Source organism: Aotus nancymaae, unplaced genomic scaffold (assembly GCF_030222135.1).
Source record: "Aotus nancymaae isolate 86718 unplaced genomic scaffold, 86718_ANA_hifiasm-v0.15.2.pri h1tg000007l, whole genome shotgun sequence".
NCBI lineage: Eukaryota > Metazoa > Chordata > Mammalia > Primates > Aotidae > Aotus > Aotus nancymaae.
In genome coordinates, this window is record NW_026988418.1 from 34,728,005 (window position 1) to 34,746,285 (window position 18,281).

Consider the following 18,281-nt stretch of genomic DNA (forward strand, 5'->3'; position numbering starts at 1 on the left):
TTCTCATTTCAATGAATTTTACAGCTCAGAACGTATATTTTTTTTCTCAGTTAATTACCATGATGCCTTTTAAAACATACTTTGGAAATTTAATCCAGCATTTTAGTTGTTTCAATCCAAAGTGGTTTTCTGGGTATCTAACACATTTTACTTCAAAAGGAAAAATCTCCCTCAAGTTTAGTGTTTTTTTTTTAACTTCTCAAGATAAATACTTAATTTGATAGCATTCTTTCCATTTTATACATAATAAAACACTATTAAAATTATAAATTTGCCTCTGAGTAGTTTTCCTTGACTCTGGAATGTTTTGCTATTCAGTGAATTTGCTGTTCCTCTGCCTAAAATAGCACCACTAAAAGTTACTTAGGATTAGTTTTTTAATTTTCAGGGGTTTGAGATCCTATTTTTGCGGTTTGAGGATTTAAATTGTCATCATTAAATTTGAATAAGAAATTATGACTTATATAATTTCCACATTGGAAAATGTATTGGGTTCTTTGTGGTTTGGTAGATAAGCAATAAAAAATTTCTATAGATGAACAATATTTGCTCTCTGAGGATATAAGATTTAAAATGCATATTAATTAAATATTGCTAATATTGTTAAAATTCTTTATATTCTCATTCTTTTTCTACTTAATCTGATAAAGGATGATTTTCTACTTAATCTGGCAAACTAATGTATGTTTGGGTGTACGTATGTATCTATTTCTCTGTGTGTGTGTGTGTGTGTTTGTGTGTGTGTGCATGTGCACATTCTATTTCATCTATAAATGTTTAATGGTATGGATTGTTAGGGAAGGAACTTCAATTTCTCTGACCTCATAATTCTATAGGTAGAGTTTCTTTCTAGAATAATCTCCCTGGCCTGTGTTGCCATTCCAATGAGAAGAAGATGAAGTATCAGAACGTTAAATTAGAAGAGAAAATTAGGAATGCTGCTCAGTGCTTTCCTTGTTTAGAACCATCCTTCTCAGAAGGTACCTACACTGATTCCCCTCCATTCTCCAGGTAATATGGTTGGTTTTCAATTTGTCATATTCCTGCTTCTATCTTTCAGTTGGTTATAAATTTGTGAGGAGGGTTACTAGGCTTTGTACCAATTCTCTCTAACTTAACAATTAAAAAAGAATTTTAATGTTTTTATTTATTTTGAATTGCTTCAGTATATCTTTATTAATTCTTTAAGGTATGTGTGACATTATTTTGCTTTCGTTTATCTTATACAAGCAATATATCATTGATTATATTTGTATATAATAAATACCAGTGTATTAAGGCACAAACCCAGGAATTTTGCCCTTTAGTGTTCAATTAATCATGTTAGTTTGTTATATTACTAATGTTTTCATTTACTTTTCTCTTTTTGTGTGTGTTTCAATTTTTATACTTCATGGATTTCTCTTCCTATATGACTACAAGTAAAAAGACTTTTGCTTATGTTTCCTGCTTTCATTTATAATAGGATTTACTTATAGCATTTAGTGATACTATTCATGTTTCTTGGATTATCAAATTCAATAATTAGTCGAGGTTACTTTTCTTTAGAGAATGAAAGATAACATGGAATGTGCTTTCATTGCCTCTCCATGTGTGCTTCCCCCTTCCTCTCCACCCCAAATTTATTTTTCCCTCCATTCTTCCATTCACCTGTATCTCTCTGTCAATTACTGGTGTTTAAAAAAGTATAATCTTAGATTTTATATGCAGATTTGAAAAAAACAGTATAATCTTAGATTTCATATCATATTTAGTTTCTAAATTTATATTATATAAATGGGAAATTAAATAATTTTTTGAAGAAACTTATAAAATCTTGTTTATACCAATATTTTGGCCTTGCAACTGAGCTTAGCTGCTTTCAAAAACTATTGTCAGAAAAGTTCGTATCAGAGGTTAATGGCCAGATGCTATTTTAAATCCAATTGTGTTTCTGAGCAAATTCATAAGTAGCCTCAAAAGCATGAGACTTACAGATTTTTTTTTTCACTCTGACTGAAAATTTTCAAATAGAAATTTGGTAGGTTATGCTTCATGTGGTAGGATAGAAACATCCATTATCTCTCTACACTTCTCAGAAGGCTTTTTTCACTGCTTTCAGGCAAAAATTTTGAAGATATGATGCAAAATTTTTATTGTCTTCAGAATATTTGGTCTTATAATCTTGACTGCAGCAGTCAGAGGAGGCTGAACACTGAGAGCAAATAGACTCAAATAGACAATACGTTTGGTTCCCACTCACCTAAAAGCCCATAATAATTTAGTTCATTGAAAGGTGAGGAGTGAAATGGGATAGAGGTGGGGCATTCTGCTACACAGAATCATTCAGGGGCTCAGATAATGGCAGCTTTATCATCTTCAATATGTAGCATTCAAGGCCACCCTGAAAACTAATGGGTTACTATTTCCATTAGCTAGGACAGGAAAATAAGCATAGCAGAGCATGTGTGGGAAGTTTTATAGCCCATGCCTGAAAGTGGCCCATGTCACTTCTGTTTACATTTCTTGCACTAGAACTCTTGCACTAGAATTCAGTTACAGGGCCAAAGCTAACCCCAAACCAGGCTAGACAATGTAGTCCAAGCAGGGGGTGCCTGAAGAAGATGAAAATAGTATTTGGTAATTTATCTTTACCTCATTAGATAATCTAGAAAGTTCTAACAGGACACTGAACTCTTAGAATTACACAACTTGATTCTTAAAGAATTCACAAATCATCAGCTGTTCTGAGTACAGAACAGCTCATGAGAGATTGCATCCTCAAGTGAATTACATGGAGCTTCAAAGTCCTTTTGACATCCACAGAGAAACACAGAGGAGTTTGCAAACCCAATATGCTCACAAAGATGAAACAGCATTAACAAATGTAGCATTTCTGAACTTCAGCTAATTACTGATATACTTCCCTCCATCCTATTATGTAAATGCACACTAGCTGGTTGTTCTAAATATGGAAAACACTCTCAACATCTGTTCTAGGATACAAAACACTTATTTGTTTAGACTAGGTCCAAGTATTATTTATTGCAGAAAAAATTAATATGCATTAGGCTACTATGTCTCATTATATTACTTAAAAACATATATTTTTTATCTAAATTGCTAACCTAAACCTTTAAACATCTGGGGAGGAGGCATAAGATATTTTGTCTTTATAACCATCAAACTGCTTTTAAGTTTTTGGTAGACTGAATATATATGGTTTTCAAGGCATTAAGAGTAGAGTAGTGAATCTTATAAACATGGAACACACCCACAGTGTCCTAAATAAAATTTTGTTATCTTTCATTTTACCTATGAAATCCATAACTGTTTAATGCCCCTGGCACAGTGGGCATTTTGTTTTGCTTTTATTTGCTTGTTTTTTCACTGCTGTTAACTTTTCTGTGTAGCAGTAAGCAGGATGACTGCATGATGCTGGGACTTCATTATGTTAACTATTAAAAGCTCTTATTTTAGACAATATGTGAACAAACCTATTCTGAGTACAGCATCATTCTAAAGGATTATTTATTGTGATTGTTTTCTCTATTGACTGGGAATCTTAATTTTCGTGGTTCTGCACTCTATTTCAGTGTCAGCCATTCTGACAGCTAACACCTGTGCACATTCTGGTTATTGAAATAGTTTCTCTTAACACACAGTGATCTTCTCTTCTCATCCTGCAGAGTTTACTATCTTTCTAAAAGACTCTCTAGTTTACACAGTTTGTTGAAAATAATTAGGTTCCTTTTTCAATTTACATGAAAGCAGGCTAGTATAGTGAAAGCAGCCGCAGACCTAGAATCAGGATTTTAAGGTTCCCTTCTGAGCCCTTCCATGAATTCCATAATCTAATTTCCAAAGCTACCGAAATTCAAACATATACATCTATAAGGTGAAGAAATTTGGAAATTTTATCAACATTTTTCAACTGTAGAATTCTAGGTGTGCATATTTTATATTTATTTATTCAATCAATATACATTTATGATCAATCACTGTGCTAGGTGCCGGGAATAATAATATGCACTAAGCCATCTCATGTATTAACTCAGTTAATCCTCATGCTCTCACTGTATATGTCAGTTGAAGAAACTGGCATACACAAAGCTTAATGACTTGACCGAGTCTTCACGGTCATAAGTGGCCCAGCTTGGATTCAAAGCCAAGGTGCCCAGTTACAAAGCCTGACTTTGTAGCTACTGTGTTACATTGTCTGGAAAACTAAGTTGAACTAGAGGAGTTTCCCTTTTCATATATATATGTACACACAATATATATATATTATATATACATTTTATCAATATATAAAATGTATATATAATATATAATATATATTATATATATATAAAATGTACACACACACACACACACACACACACACACACACATATATTTTTGTTTGTTTGTTTGTTTTTGAGACAGAGTCTTGCTCTGTCACCCTGAGCTGTATGGAGTGCAATCGTGCAATCTTGGTTCACTGCAACTTCCGCCTTCCAGGTTCAAGTGATTCTCCTGCCTCAGCCTCCTAAGTAGCTGGGATTACAGGTGCCCATCACCACGCCCAGCTGATTTTTGTATTTTTAGTAGAGATGGAGTTTCACTATGTTGGCCAGGCTGTTCTCAAGCTCCTGACCTCAGGTGATCCACCTGCCTCAGCCTCTCAAGAGTTTCCCTTTTCAAAGAGTTCACAGGCTACCGAGGAAGGTGGACATGTAAACAAAATGCTACTTTCTAATACTATTGATACACAAAGTTGTTTGCCTTGCACCAGTCATTCTTGTTATTTTTAATGTATTATGAGAAAGCTTACAACCAATCTTTAAGGTGGTAATAATTGTCTCTAGTTTTTTTATATAGGAAAACTGAGCCTCTGAGACATTAGCTAATTTTCCAAATCTTCCATGGCTTATAAGTGACTGAGCTAAGATTAAAACTGACATCAGTCTAATTCCAAATCCCATTTTTGTTATCCTTTGTCACACTCCATTGCATAAACAGAATTTCTACTTTAAGGTTCTCTGAAATTTGTGTCTTTATTACTGTACTTATTCTTTACAAGAATTAAATTTTAAGGAATGAAAAGTTTGCCCAGGTTTGCCGCCAATGCGTAAGAGAACTAAATTATCATCCTTATTAATTTCTCAAAGAATTTACAAAGCAAAAGTCTGAGATCACCCAGAGTCATTTGACACTGAAGGCAAATAGATGCTTTAAACCTTTGCTCCCTGCCTGCTAGGAGGCAAATTCATGCAGTCCCTAAAAAACTTAAATAACTATCAGAAAAACATCAGAATGTCATGAGTAGGTGGTACCACAGAGTGATTCCCTCATTTTCTAAATGGGGAGATTGAGACCTAGATTTAAGTTTTTTGCCCAAAGTTGTATAATTAGTTAAGTAACTGAGTTAGAAACAGAATTCCAATCTTCTTTCTCTTCTGTTTTATTTTCATTATCCTGTAATAACTTAAAATTTTATCACTCAGTAAATGTTGAAAAAGCAGTTGCACCCATTTATTAATTGGCAAATAAATACAGACTGAATAATTCAGTATATTTAGTGAGTGGTTATTTGGCAATCCATATAGTTAAAATGATTTCAACCAAGGAGACTGAATAAAATTCATTATTAATCTTCATTATATGGATGTCTTTCAAAAGTTGGTTTAGTATCACTATACATGTGAGTGGAAATAAGAGGAAAGAGAGAAGAGGAAATGAATAATATGATAGTCACAAATAAATTAACATTACATAATAAATGTAATTATTTAAATGTAAGTATATAAATTAACATTGAATAAATGTAAATAAAATAACATTAAATATCATTAACATTAAATAAATGTTAATGAGGGTGAGGAAGACAGATAGAAAGAATATATAAATATGAAAGAAATGAGTGGAGACAAGCTAGCAAGCTTGAATGTACCAAGGATGTTTCCCCACAATGAGGATGCTTTTGTTCCAAATTTCCCCACAATGAGGATGCTTTTCCCCACAATGAGGATGCTTTTATACTACTTCTACCATACTCTGCCCCAACCACTCCACTTCTCTCCCTTCACACACATATACACATATACAAAACACACAAATATGTGCATTGTCAGACATAAGCATATTTGGCAATTCCTCTGAAGTTTAATAATGATGATATGGCAAAGACCCAAGGATATTAATTCAGTGTTCATTCTATAAATGGCTCTCACATATTGGTTAAAAAGAGTTCAATCCATAAATTATCTTGCTTCATGTGCTGAAGAAAAAAACATGTTTTTGTTTTTGTTTTTTTTCTGGAAGCACTGAGGAAACATGCTGATAAAGCTGGATTTAGATAAATACAGGTTATAAACTATATGTTTGTACTGGCTAAAGTAATGTTTGAAACGTTTAGATCATTTTGAAGAGTATATTTAACAAAAGGCACCCTGTGATGATTTTCAGGGTTTGGTCCTTTGGCTGCTTATTAGAACATGAATCTAGAGGAATACATCATCAGAAATGCACACATGTAAGTTTTATATATATAATACACACACAAACACACACACACATAGATAGATAGATAGATAGATAGATAGATAGATAGATAGATAGATAGATAGAGATTTGCCAATGTTTGTTCTTTCCTGACTTTGACTTTACCACTTTTCGTCAGTTTGGCATGGAGTCATTTTCAACCCAGAGTATTTTATCCTGTTAGAAATTGCTTTCTTACTGCTAGCTGATGGTCAAATTCTATTATACCTATTACTTCATCTATATTTTTTGAAGTGATGATTGCCAACCTAAAATGAACTACAAATAAAATAAAATAAACACAGGCTGACATCTAGCAAAATGTTTTGCTCCTATATTAAAGCAAAGAAATTGTTTTATTTTTCACTTTTAGAAAAAGGAGAAAAAATTAAAATATGCATATTTCATTACTACAGAAGTATGTTGATTATCTATGAACAAAAGGCAAAAGATCACTCATAGACTCTTAACACTAAAAATCCTCACAACAAAGATAAATGTAAGGGAGAATACAATTAAGTTAAACTGGATATCAGACTCATTAAGTAAAAATAGTCTTGGCACACTAGTCATTAATTGAAGTGTATGTCTAACATTTAAAACAAAGGTCCAATTATGTCTCCCTTAATAGAAAAATCATGTATTCTTTAACTACATGTTTAATAACACAGTTTTACTTCAACTGAGGGATTACAGAAATCATAGAATTAAATTAACTTTTTATACCGTGAAAGTCCCAATGTGAATAGAAAAGGTTTAATTCTTAGTTGTTTTTTTTTTTTTGGTTTGTTTTCATTTTGTTGTATTAAGTATTATTTTACTTAAGAATTTTTGGGTGATTATCCATGTTTCTAATATTTAATGTTCAGTACTTTGGGGAATTTTTCTTCATATTTCTTAGCTCCTCATATCTCTTTTAGGTGGCATTGTACTCAGTATTATCATTTTAATCTCTTCTCTTACTCTGCTATGATAAAACAGAAATCTTCCAAGTATTCTTTGTGAATGTACAGAATAAAAATATTTAAATTCATTTGTTTAATATTCAGATGACCTCTGAGCAGTTCTATCATTTCAAAGTTATTCTTTTTTCATTATAAAACACTGGATCTAAGTATGCCTATGGAAATTCACTAACTCTCACCACATCTGGTCCTGCTTCCCTCCACAATGCTGAAGCTTCTTTTCTGTTTTGTTTCCTGGTCTGACTCAGCCCATTGTATACTGACTAAACAAACCACATTCTGCCTCATAACTCTTATGAGGCTAAGCAAATGTTGTTTCTTCTGGAAGACCTTTCCTTCCTTTTATGTAAAAAAAGAAATCTGTCAAATTCAATTTAATCCTTTAAACTCCATCAGGGCTAAGGCCTCTTAGAAGCTTTCAGTGATACTCCAGGCTGCATTTGGTGTATTTCTTATATCCTTCCATAGCACCTTATGATTGGTTTATCAAAGCACTTGTCACACTGTATTACAACTGTGAGTTTCTTTTGTTTTTCTCCTTTCCTGGATAATGAGTTTTGGAAAACAGTAGCCCAGGCGGTAGCACCCTGATTCTCTTTCAGTAAGCAATAAGTAAATAACTAAGTGAATATATAAATGTACATGTACCAAAGTGTGTCATCATTAGAGATGGTATATGAACTAATACTTTATTTAAAAGACAACTATATGCCTTTTTATGCCTTGAGTTGTTCCAAATAAGTGTTAATTAGCTTAAAAAGAAACATAAAATACAGCAGAGTACCCTAAATTACAGGCAGATATGAAGGACGAAGTAAATGAGAAGTAAAGTTGGGAGCATAAAATGGATCTAGAAATAAAAAACTAAGGTGATGCCTGTGAATTCAAATAACACTGTTTTCTTTTTGTCCCATGATAGTACCATTGCTCCATTCAAACTTCGAATACCGAGATTTTCTTTTTGTTCAAGGTGATGGCCACTTGTCATCTACAATTTCTTCTAGTCTAAAGTTTGACATATTGCCTAAATTGCCCAAGGTTTTAGAAAAAACTTTAGGAATAGCCTTAAAAAAACTGGTCATTTCTCTAGAAACCTCATCTTCCTACTCCCTAGTGGCTTCTCATTTCAAGCTTCCATAAAATTGTACTAAGTTATACTAATTGGAACATTCAATTCCACATGTTTGGAGCTAGTTATATTGGAAGATAACGTGAATATTTGCATAAATGAATATGTAGCAGATGTAAAATAATGCACAAATATGTGCCTGTAACTTATTGGATAAAAACTTAGTTCACAGTACACCCAAAAATGTCTTTACTATTTGTTTCATCATAGTAAGATTACTCAATTCTGTTTTACTGAAAAGGTATATAAAATAATTTCTGATATCAAATAAAATGGTCTATCTTTAAATCTGACTTTCCTGAGTAAAAACTGAAATAATGTTTAGACGTCTTTTCACCTTAGTCTGGTTGACTCCGTTTTTTTCCAATTAGCAGCTCTCTTTACTTACATCTGTTTTGTTCTTGAAAATCAGGGCAATTATTAAACGTTTTAATAGCTCTGCATCTTAATTTTATTATTTATAAAAAATGGAATTAGTGCTGCTTCTCTCTGGGTAAAAGCAGTATGTAAATTTCAGGTTATCTTTATTGAATCCACCTGGAAATTTTGGGAGAAAAAATAGTATTAGAAGTATACTAGTCAAGACACCATCTATTCATTTTCCTGGGAGAAAAAAAAATTTAATTGTGAGGCAAACCTAGTATCTTTTTTCTACTTCGCCTACTAGAATGATTAACCTGGAGAATTCTAATCTGTTTAACCCTTTATTTATTCAACGCTATTTTTGGACACCTATGAACCAGGTACTATTCTAAGTGACAGCAACACATCAGTATATCAGTGTACAAAGAACAGCAAAATCCCTTCCACATAGAGCTCACATTCTAGAGTCAGTTCACTTATATTCATATATATGTGTATATTTATAAAATTTATAAATTTGCAAATATATGTAAATTATCTATTATTGCCTTGAATTTACAGAAGTGAAAACTGAGAGTCAGATAAGTAAAGTAGCTCACCCAAGGTCTCCAAGACCCAGTAAATTATGGAACAGTAAGATATCTGTTAACAATTTTAGTAAATTATATCTGACCATAAGGTCCACATATCCAAAACTGGCACTCTTAACTGGAAGAACACATACAAATAGAGTGGAGAACAGATGGCCTCTGTCACAAGATTAGGGAACCCCATTCACTTTACTATTATTAGTAACCTTCATATTAAAGGGCTAGGTCTTCCATTCCTTTCTGATTTCTTATCCCTGGGATTCTACTTTTCTGCATGGAGCTATATTACTTGATTTGTCTGTGGACACTTTCAAAATTTTTCAAATTCTGTATTTGACTTCTAATGAGTCAGCTTTTTGGTTTTTACTCACATCTTTTCTAATCAGACTTTTCCTATGTCCTGTTTTTTGTTTCTTTTGTTTTTCAATTCAGCTGAATCCATGGGCTTTCTGAAACTCATTCCTTCTTTCATTTTGTTATTTACAATAATAACTATGAACCTAGTACTCACGAGGCTTCTGCTAAGAACAGAACATGAATGCAAATAAAAGGGGAATCTGACCACGTCTAAATCCACTAGTTCTCTTTGGCTTCACTAATCAAATGCCTCAATTTTTTTTTCTCTTGTGTGTGTGTGTGTGAGGGGGGTGTCACAAGGTTTAGTTATGATAATTTTTATGATCCCTTTTCATTATTTTAGTTTTTAAAAAAGTGGACAAGGAATTCATGCACACACAAACACACAAGGAAAAAATTACAGATAAAGACATGGAGAATAAACACTTAAGGTCCCCCTACTTAGAAATAATCCATTGCATTAATGCTTACAAATTTGTTTCTATCTATAGTAAGGCTTTCTGCGAATAATTCAAAATGAACTGATTTATTCAACCTACCAACCAGCCCGATCTATATAATCAATTATATAGTCAATTATATCAATTACCTCACCAAACTGCTATGTAATTAAATTGAATAGAAATCCACAGTGACAGGTTTGATGTTATTTATTGTATATGTATATTTTCTATATATAGTGAATGTCCCAGATGTATTAGACAAGTAGTAAAACACTAAACATTTCTAACTTTCAGGAAAATGAAATCTTCTTCTCAAATTGACTTACCACATAACCGAATCTACCAGAGCTTATAAAAATTTATTACATTTCATCTTGAACCCCATTTGGGAAAAGGGACAAAGTTTCTCTTCAAATTATAACTCACAAAGCTACTATAATTCCATGTGCACAATCAATATTGATTAATAAAGATGAAAGGAAGGGCCATCTTGAAACTGGCATGATACTATCTTTAGGGGATCTGCAGGTTATCAGGGGATGTGCAGTTCCATGCTGGTAACATAGAGCACTGTGCTCAATTTTGGGCTTGACAAACTAAAGTTTGTTCAGTAGGCTTTGGTTAATTTCCTCTGGGAAATCAGCTCAGCAAAATCTAGAAGTAACTCTCAATTTTTGACTTTTAAAGGGCCAAGTTCACAAAATTAACACCTTGCAAGCCTTATCATAACCAGAAACATTTACAGGCATACTCACAATCAGATCTCCTTCACACCTTATATATCACTTATATATGTGTGACATCAGTATTACACACAATTAGTAGAAAAAAACTAGTAATAAAGACAGTTTTTCATGGAACATTTAGAAAAGGGTGAATTATCAAAGGTGTGATTCAGGGAGAAGCAAATGGCAAAACTGATTGTTTAAAATCACCTAAAAATCCTGTTGGGTCTATTTTCTTAATATGAGACAGGTTACTATTATGTCTTCAGCAACATATCAACTTATAACTGCACTTATCTACCTGAAAATTCTTCTTAGAAAAAGGTAGCCTGTGTCATGAATTAAAAAGCACTACTCTACTGTTTACTTTTTTCCTTTTTCCTGCTGTTTTCCCTCTTAAGTTAAAGTGATTAACAAAGTCTTCTTCTCTATCTATTCTAGAGTGTCTGACATCCTTAACAAAACCACTAAAGCACCTTTGTTAGCTGACAGAATATCTTCAGGCCCTACTTCAAATGTTCCAGCTCCCATCTTGTGTTAGAAGAGAATTTTGCATGGGTCTCTCACATTTCTGCATACTTTGTAAGCAGAGACATTGACAGCTTTTGTTCCTAACTTTTCAGTCTTAGAAGACAGAAGTAGTTCTCTCTATGGAGTAAAGGGCAGATTTGTTTACAATTTAGTATAATAAAGATGATTTCTCCCTCTATGGCAAAGGGCAGGTTTGTTTGCTACCATTATTAAAAAAAAAAAGAGTTGTTTGTAGTAATCTCTGATGGTGGTTTGTATTTCTGTGGCATCTGTGGTGATATCCCCTTTATCATTTTTTATTGCATCTATTTGATTCTTCTCTCTTTTCCTTTTTATTAATCTGGCTACTGGTCTGTCTATTTTGTTGATCATTTCAAAAAACCAGCTCCTGGATTTATTGATTTTTTGAAGGGTTTTTTGTGTCTCTATGTCCTTCAGTTCTGCTCTGATCTTAGTTATTTCTTGTCTTCTGCTGGCTTTTGAGTTTTTTTGATCTTGCTCCTCTAGCTCTTTAAATTTTGATGATAGGATGTTGATTTTAGACCTTTCCTTGCTTCTCATGTGGGCATTTATTGCTATACATTTCCCTGTAGACACTGCTTTAAATGTGTCCCAGAGATTCTGGTATGTTGTATCTTTGTTCTCGTTGGTTTTGAAGGACATCTTTATTTCTGCCTTCATTTCATTGTTTATCCAGTCAACATTCAAGAGCCAGTTGTTCAATTTCCATGAAATTGTGCGGTTCTGAGTTAGTTTCTGAATTCTGAGTTCTGATTTGATTGCACTGTGGTCTGAGAGACTGTTTGTCATGATTTCTGTTCTTTTGCATTTGCTGAGGAGTGATTTACTTCCAATTATGTGGTCAATTTTAGAGTAGGTGTGATGTGGTGCTGAGGAGAATGTATATTCTGTGGATTTGGGGTGGAGAGTTCTGTAAATGTCTATTAGGTTTGCTTGGTCCAGGTCTGAGTTCAAGTCCTAGATATCCTTGTTAATTTTCTACCTTGTTGATCTGTCTAATATTGACAGTGGAGTGTTAAAGTCTCCCACTACTGTTGTGTGGGAGTTTAAGTCTCTTTGTAGGTCATTAAGAAATTGCTTTATGTATCTGGGTGCTCCTGTGTTGGGTGTGTATATATTTAGGATAGTTAGCTCTTCTTGTTGCATTGATCCTTTTACTATTATGTAATGCCCTTCTTTGTCTGTTTTGATCTTTGTTGGTTTAAAGTCTATTTTATCAGAGACTAGGATTGCAACTCTTGCTTTTTTTTTGCTCTCCATTTTCTTGATAGATCTTCCTCCATCCCTTTATTTTGAAACAACTCTATGCACATAAAACAGTAAATGGAAGAAATGGATAAATTCCTGGATACTTACACCCTCCCAAGCCTAAACCAGAAAGAAGTCGAAACCCTGAATAGACCAATAACAAGGGCTGAAGTTGAGGCAGCAATTAATAGTTTATCAACTATAAAAAGCCCAGGTTCAGATTGGTTCACAGCCGAGTTCTACCAGACATACAAAGGAGCTGGTACCACTCCTTCTGAAACTATTTCAAACAATCCAAAAAGAGGGAATCCTCCCCAAATCATTTTAAGAGACCAACATCATCCTGATACCAAAACCTGGCAGAATCTCAACAAGAAAAGAAAACTTCAGGCCAATATCCATGGTGAACATAGATGCAAAAATCTTCAATAAAATACTGGCAAACTAACTGCAACAGCACATCAAAAAGCTTATCCATCACAATCAGGTAGGCTTCATCCCGGGGATGCAAGGCTCGTCCAACATATGGAAGTCCATAAATGTAATTCACCACATAAACAGAACCAAAGACAAAAAACACATGATTAACTCAACAGATGCAGAGAAGGCCTTTGACAAAATTTAACAGCACTTTATGCTAAAAACTCTCAATAAACTAGGTATTGATGGAACATATCTCAAAATAATAAAAGCTATTTATGAGAAACCCACAGTCAATATCATATTGAATAGGCAAAAACTGGAAGCATTCCATTTGAAATCTGTCACTAGACAAGGATGCTCTCTATCACCACTCCTATTCAATATAGTATTGGAAGTTCTAGCCAGAGCAATAAGGCAAGAAAAAGAAATAAAGTGTATTCAATTAGGAAAGGAGGAAGTCAAATTGTCTCTATTTGCAGACAACATGATTGTATATTTAGAAGACCCTATCATCTCAGCCCAAAATCTCCTTAAACTGATAAGCAACTTCAGCAAAATCTCAGGATACAAAATCAATGTGCTAACGTCACAAGCATTCCTATACATCAATAACAGAATTTAAGAGAGCCAAATCAAGAACAAACTGCCATTCACAATTACTACAAAGAGGAGAAAATACCTAGGAATACAACTAACAAAGGATGTAAAGGACCTCTTCAAGGAGAACTACAGACCAATGCACAATGAAATAAGAAAGGACACAAACAGATGGAGAAATATTCCATGCTCATGGTTACAAAGAATCAATATTGTGAAAATGGCCATACTGCCCAAAGTAATTTATAGATTCAACGCTATTCCCATCAGGCTACCAATGACCTCCTTCACAGAAATGGAAAAAAAAAAAAAACACTTTAAACTTCACATGGAACCAAAAGAGAGCCTGCATGGCCAAGTCAACTCTAAGCAAAAGAACAAAGCTGGAGGCATCACGCTACCTGACTTCAAACTATACTACAAGGCCACAGTAATCAAAACAGCATGGTACTGGTACCAAAACAGGGATATAGACCAATGAAACAGAACAGAGGCCTCGGAGGGAACACCACACATCTACAACCACCTGATCTTTGACAAACCTCACAAAAACAAGCAATGGGGAAAGGATTCCCTGTTTAATAAATGGTGTTGGGAAAACTGGCTAGCCATGTGTAGAAAGCAGAAACTGGACCCCTTCCTGACACCTTACACTAAAATTAACTCCAGATTGATGAAAGATTTAAACATAAGACCTAACGCCATAAAAACCCTAGAAGAAAACCTAGGCAAAACCATTCAGGACATAGGCATAGGCAAGGACTTCATGACTAAAACACCAAAAGCATTGGCAACAAAAGCCAAAATAGACAGATGGGATCTAATTAAACTCCAGAGCTTCTGTACAGCAAAAGAAACAATCATTAGCGTGAACTGGCAACCAACAGAATGGGAAAACATTTTTGCAATCTACCCATCTGACAAAGGACTTATATCCAAAATCTACAAAGAACTAAAACAGATTTACAAGAAAAAAACAAACCCATTCAAAAGTGGGCAAAGGATATGAACAGACACTTTACAAAAGAAGACAAAGAAGACATATATGAGGCCAACAAACATATAAAAAAATGCTCATCCTCACTGGTCATTAGAGAAATGCAAATCAAAACTACATTGAGATATCATCTCATGCCAGTTAGAATGGCAATCATTAAAAAATCTGTAGACAACAGATGCTGGAGAGGATGTGGAGAAATAGGAACACTTTTACACTGTTGGTGGGAGTATAAATTAGTTCAACCATTGTGGAAGACAGTGTGACAATTCCTCAAAGACCTAGAAATAGAAATTCCATTTGACCCAGAAATCCCATTACTGGGTGTATATCCAAAGGATTATAAATCATTCTATTATAAAGACACATGCACATGTATGTTCATTGTGGCGTTGTTTAGAATAGCAAAGACTTGGAACCAACTCAAATGTTCATCAATGATAGACTGGACAGTGAAAATGTGGCACATATACACCATGGAATACTACGCAGCCATAAAAAATGATGAGTTTGTGTCCTTTGTAGGGACATGGATGAACCTGGAAACCATCATTCTCAGCAAACTGACACAAGAACAGAAAATCAAACACCACGTGTTCTCACTCATAGGCGGATGTTGAACAATGAGAACACATGGACATAGGGAAGGAAGAATCACTCACTGAGGTCTGTGAAGGGGGACTAGGGGAGGGACAGTGGTGGGTGGGAAGTTGAAGAGGGATAACATGGGGAGAAATGCCAGATAGAGGTGATGGGGAGGAAGGCAGCAAACCACATTGCCATGTATGTACCTATGCATCAATCCTACATGTTCTTTACATGTACTCCAGAACCTAAAATACAACTCTGTCTCTCTCTCTGTGTGTATTTATATATATATATATAATATATATTATATATATATATATTATATATATTATATATATATATAAAGAGTTTCCTAAATCTCAAGGTACTTCAGATATGACATAAACCCATTGTGTACAGGTGTCACCTAGCCCTCATCTTATCACCTTGTAGTAACTGGGTCTTAAGGAATTCATGCAAGAAAATGACAATACTCTGACTACTCTATTGCTATGAGTAATACACTGCTTTTTGTCTTTCTCCTCTTTGTCCATGAAACTGCACAGACTCTTCAGCATTCTTGGTATCTTTTTTCCCCAGTTTCTGTCCTTTTGCTTTATGTATAGACTCTCTTCTCTTTATTTAGTTTCCTCCTCAAGTTTCTGTCTCCTTAAGTTGATTTTTTTCAGTCTAAATTTCCCACTTGTTTGGGAAAAAAGAATTCGATTAAATAATAAGTGGCAACAAACTAAAGTCAGAGGAATAAAAAGTGTGAATTCAGAAACAATTGTGGCTTGTACATGGAGTATAGGGCCCTTGCAAATCTGTAGAGCAGCTGAGTTTTCAATTTCATCCCTATCAGAGACATCATTTTAAAGACCTATTGGGTGTTAGAGTTCAAGAGGATTGCTGGGCTGGTGCCTTGTTTATTTGACAGTGTTTACTTTTTCATTTCTTAGTGCTCACTGCTAAAAATATTCTTTCCCTAGTAGATCTATGTCTGTCTTCCCTCCACTGCACTTCCCAAGACCTCAAACCTTCAACAATAAAATCAGTTTACACGTATTTGGAAAAACATGGCTAGTGATAAATGATCAGGAATTTTTACTTGTTTGTTACCTCTTATTTCAGAGAGTTCCAGAGGGATGAGCAGTAGTCCTCTGCAATAAGAGTCTTGAGAATCAGTGGGAACCTTTTAACATTTAGTTTTCCAGACCACACACACACTTCCCACCGTAAGGATTCTGATTCAGTGTGGCTGATGTGGGTCCTAGGTGTTTTCCATTTTTCATGAGTTTTTTGGGCGATTTTGCCACAGTTTGTTTGCAGAACACTCCATGAGAAATCCTGCTCCAAAAACTGCCTCCTGACTTGGTATCTTGCACATTTGTGCAGTGTAATAAAGACAGCTCAACCCAAGTACATAGGTTAGTTACTGACAAATGTTAGTTGATGACAGTGATTTGCTATGATGTACAGCTCAACTGTTAGGAGTGTTTTGAATGTTATTTTTTGGCCCATGAGACTGAAAGACTCATATTAATATGAAACAACTGCTGATTAGCTTTAGCAATTCTGGATATATTCAATTTTTTCTGATCTGTGGCATAATACTATGTGCACATTATTAGCAAGGACCATATATAGAAAGACAAATAAGTAGAATTTTAAAAATGAAAACTATAGTTTATAAATACTTCTGGTGAAATACAACTATCCCAAAGGTCTTCTATTTGAAGAAGTTAAGCAGTATGAACATTTTTTTTAATATAAAGACTGAGGGGGTAATTTTTGAAAAGTAAAAATGATTGTAATCATTGCTGTTGAGATCATAAGATACATAATAGGATGTTATTGGAAAATCATCTTATATCAGTGTGGTGGGAGCATTGAGGGAAAATGTGTAACATACTAGCATTGATGGTTCTGCAGGAATACAATTTATATTCTAACTTCCTAACAACAACACTTATGGAAAAATTCTTTCTTCATTTCCTCTTTTTTTTCCCAAATGAAATCAAAGTAAGTCATCCAAGTAACAGAAACATCACACTACAGCTCTTTTCTTTGAGTACAGACCAGCACACTTCATTTTTATCAGGTTTAATTGGGAGTTACGCACTTAAATTTAGTCTTAGTGCACTTCTGGTAAATCTCATGAGGAAAACACCAGCATGTGGCTACAGTGCTTTCTAGATAAGGATACCACAGCTTAGAATGCCGGGGACCAGGAGAATATTGGACACATTTCACTCTGTATATCAAACTGAATTATTGTGGGTTTATTTGGGACAATTGTTGTTACATTAAACAATTTAACCAACATTTCAACATTTACACATCTTCAGTGTTAGTAGGTGATTTTTATCAATAAACCACCTCTTAGAAACAGCAACACATTGCAGCACTGTTTACAATAGCAAAGACCTGGAACCAACCCAAATGCCCACTGATGATAGACTGGACAAGGAAAATGTTGCACATATACACCATGGAATACTATGCAGCCATAAAAAACGATGAGTTCATGTTCTTTGCAGGGACTTTGGTAAGTCTGGAAACCATCATTCTCAGCAAACTGACATAAGAACAGAAAATCAAACACTGCATGTTCTCACTCATAGGCGGATGTTGAACATAAGAAAACATGGACACAGGGAGGGGAGCATCACACACTGGGGTCTGTTGAGGGGGCTAGGGGAGAGACAGCGGGGGGTGGGGAGGTTGGGGTGGGATAACATGGGAAGAAATGCCAGATATAGGTGATGAGGGATGGAGGCAGTAAACCACATTGCCATGTATGTACATATGCAACAATCCT

General features: G+C 34.4%; 1 protein-coding gene across 1 annotated transcript in view; it reads right to left on the bottom strand.

Annotated features, from left to right (window-relative positions):
- NEGR1 (neuronal growth regulator 1) overlaps positions 1–18,281 on the bottom strand; it is a 936,395-nt gene that overhangs the window by 286,874 nt on the left and 631,240 nt on the right. The window lies entirely within an intron of this gene.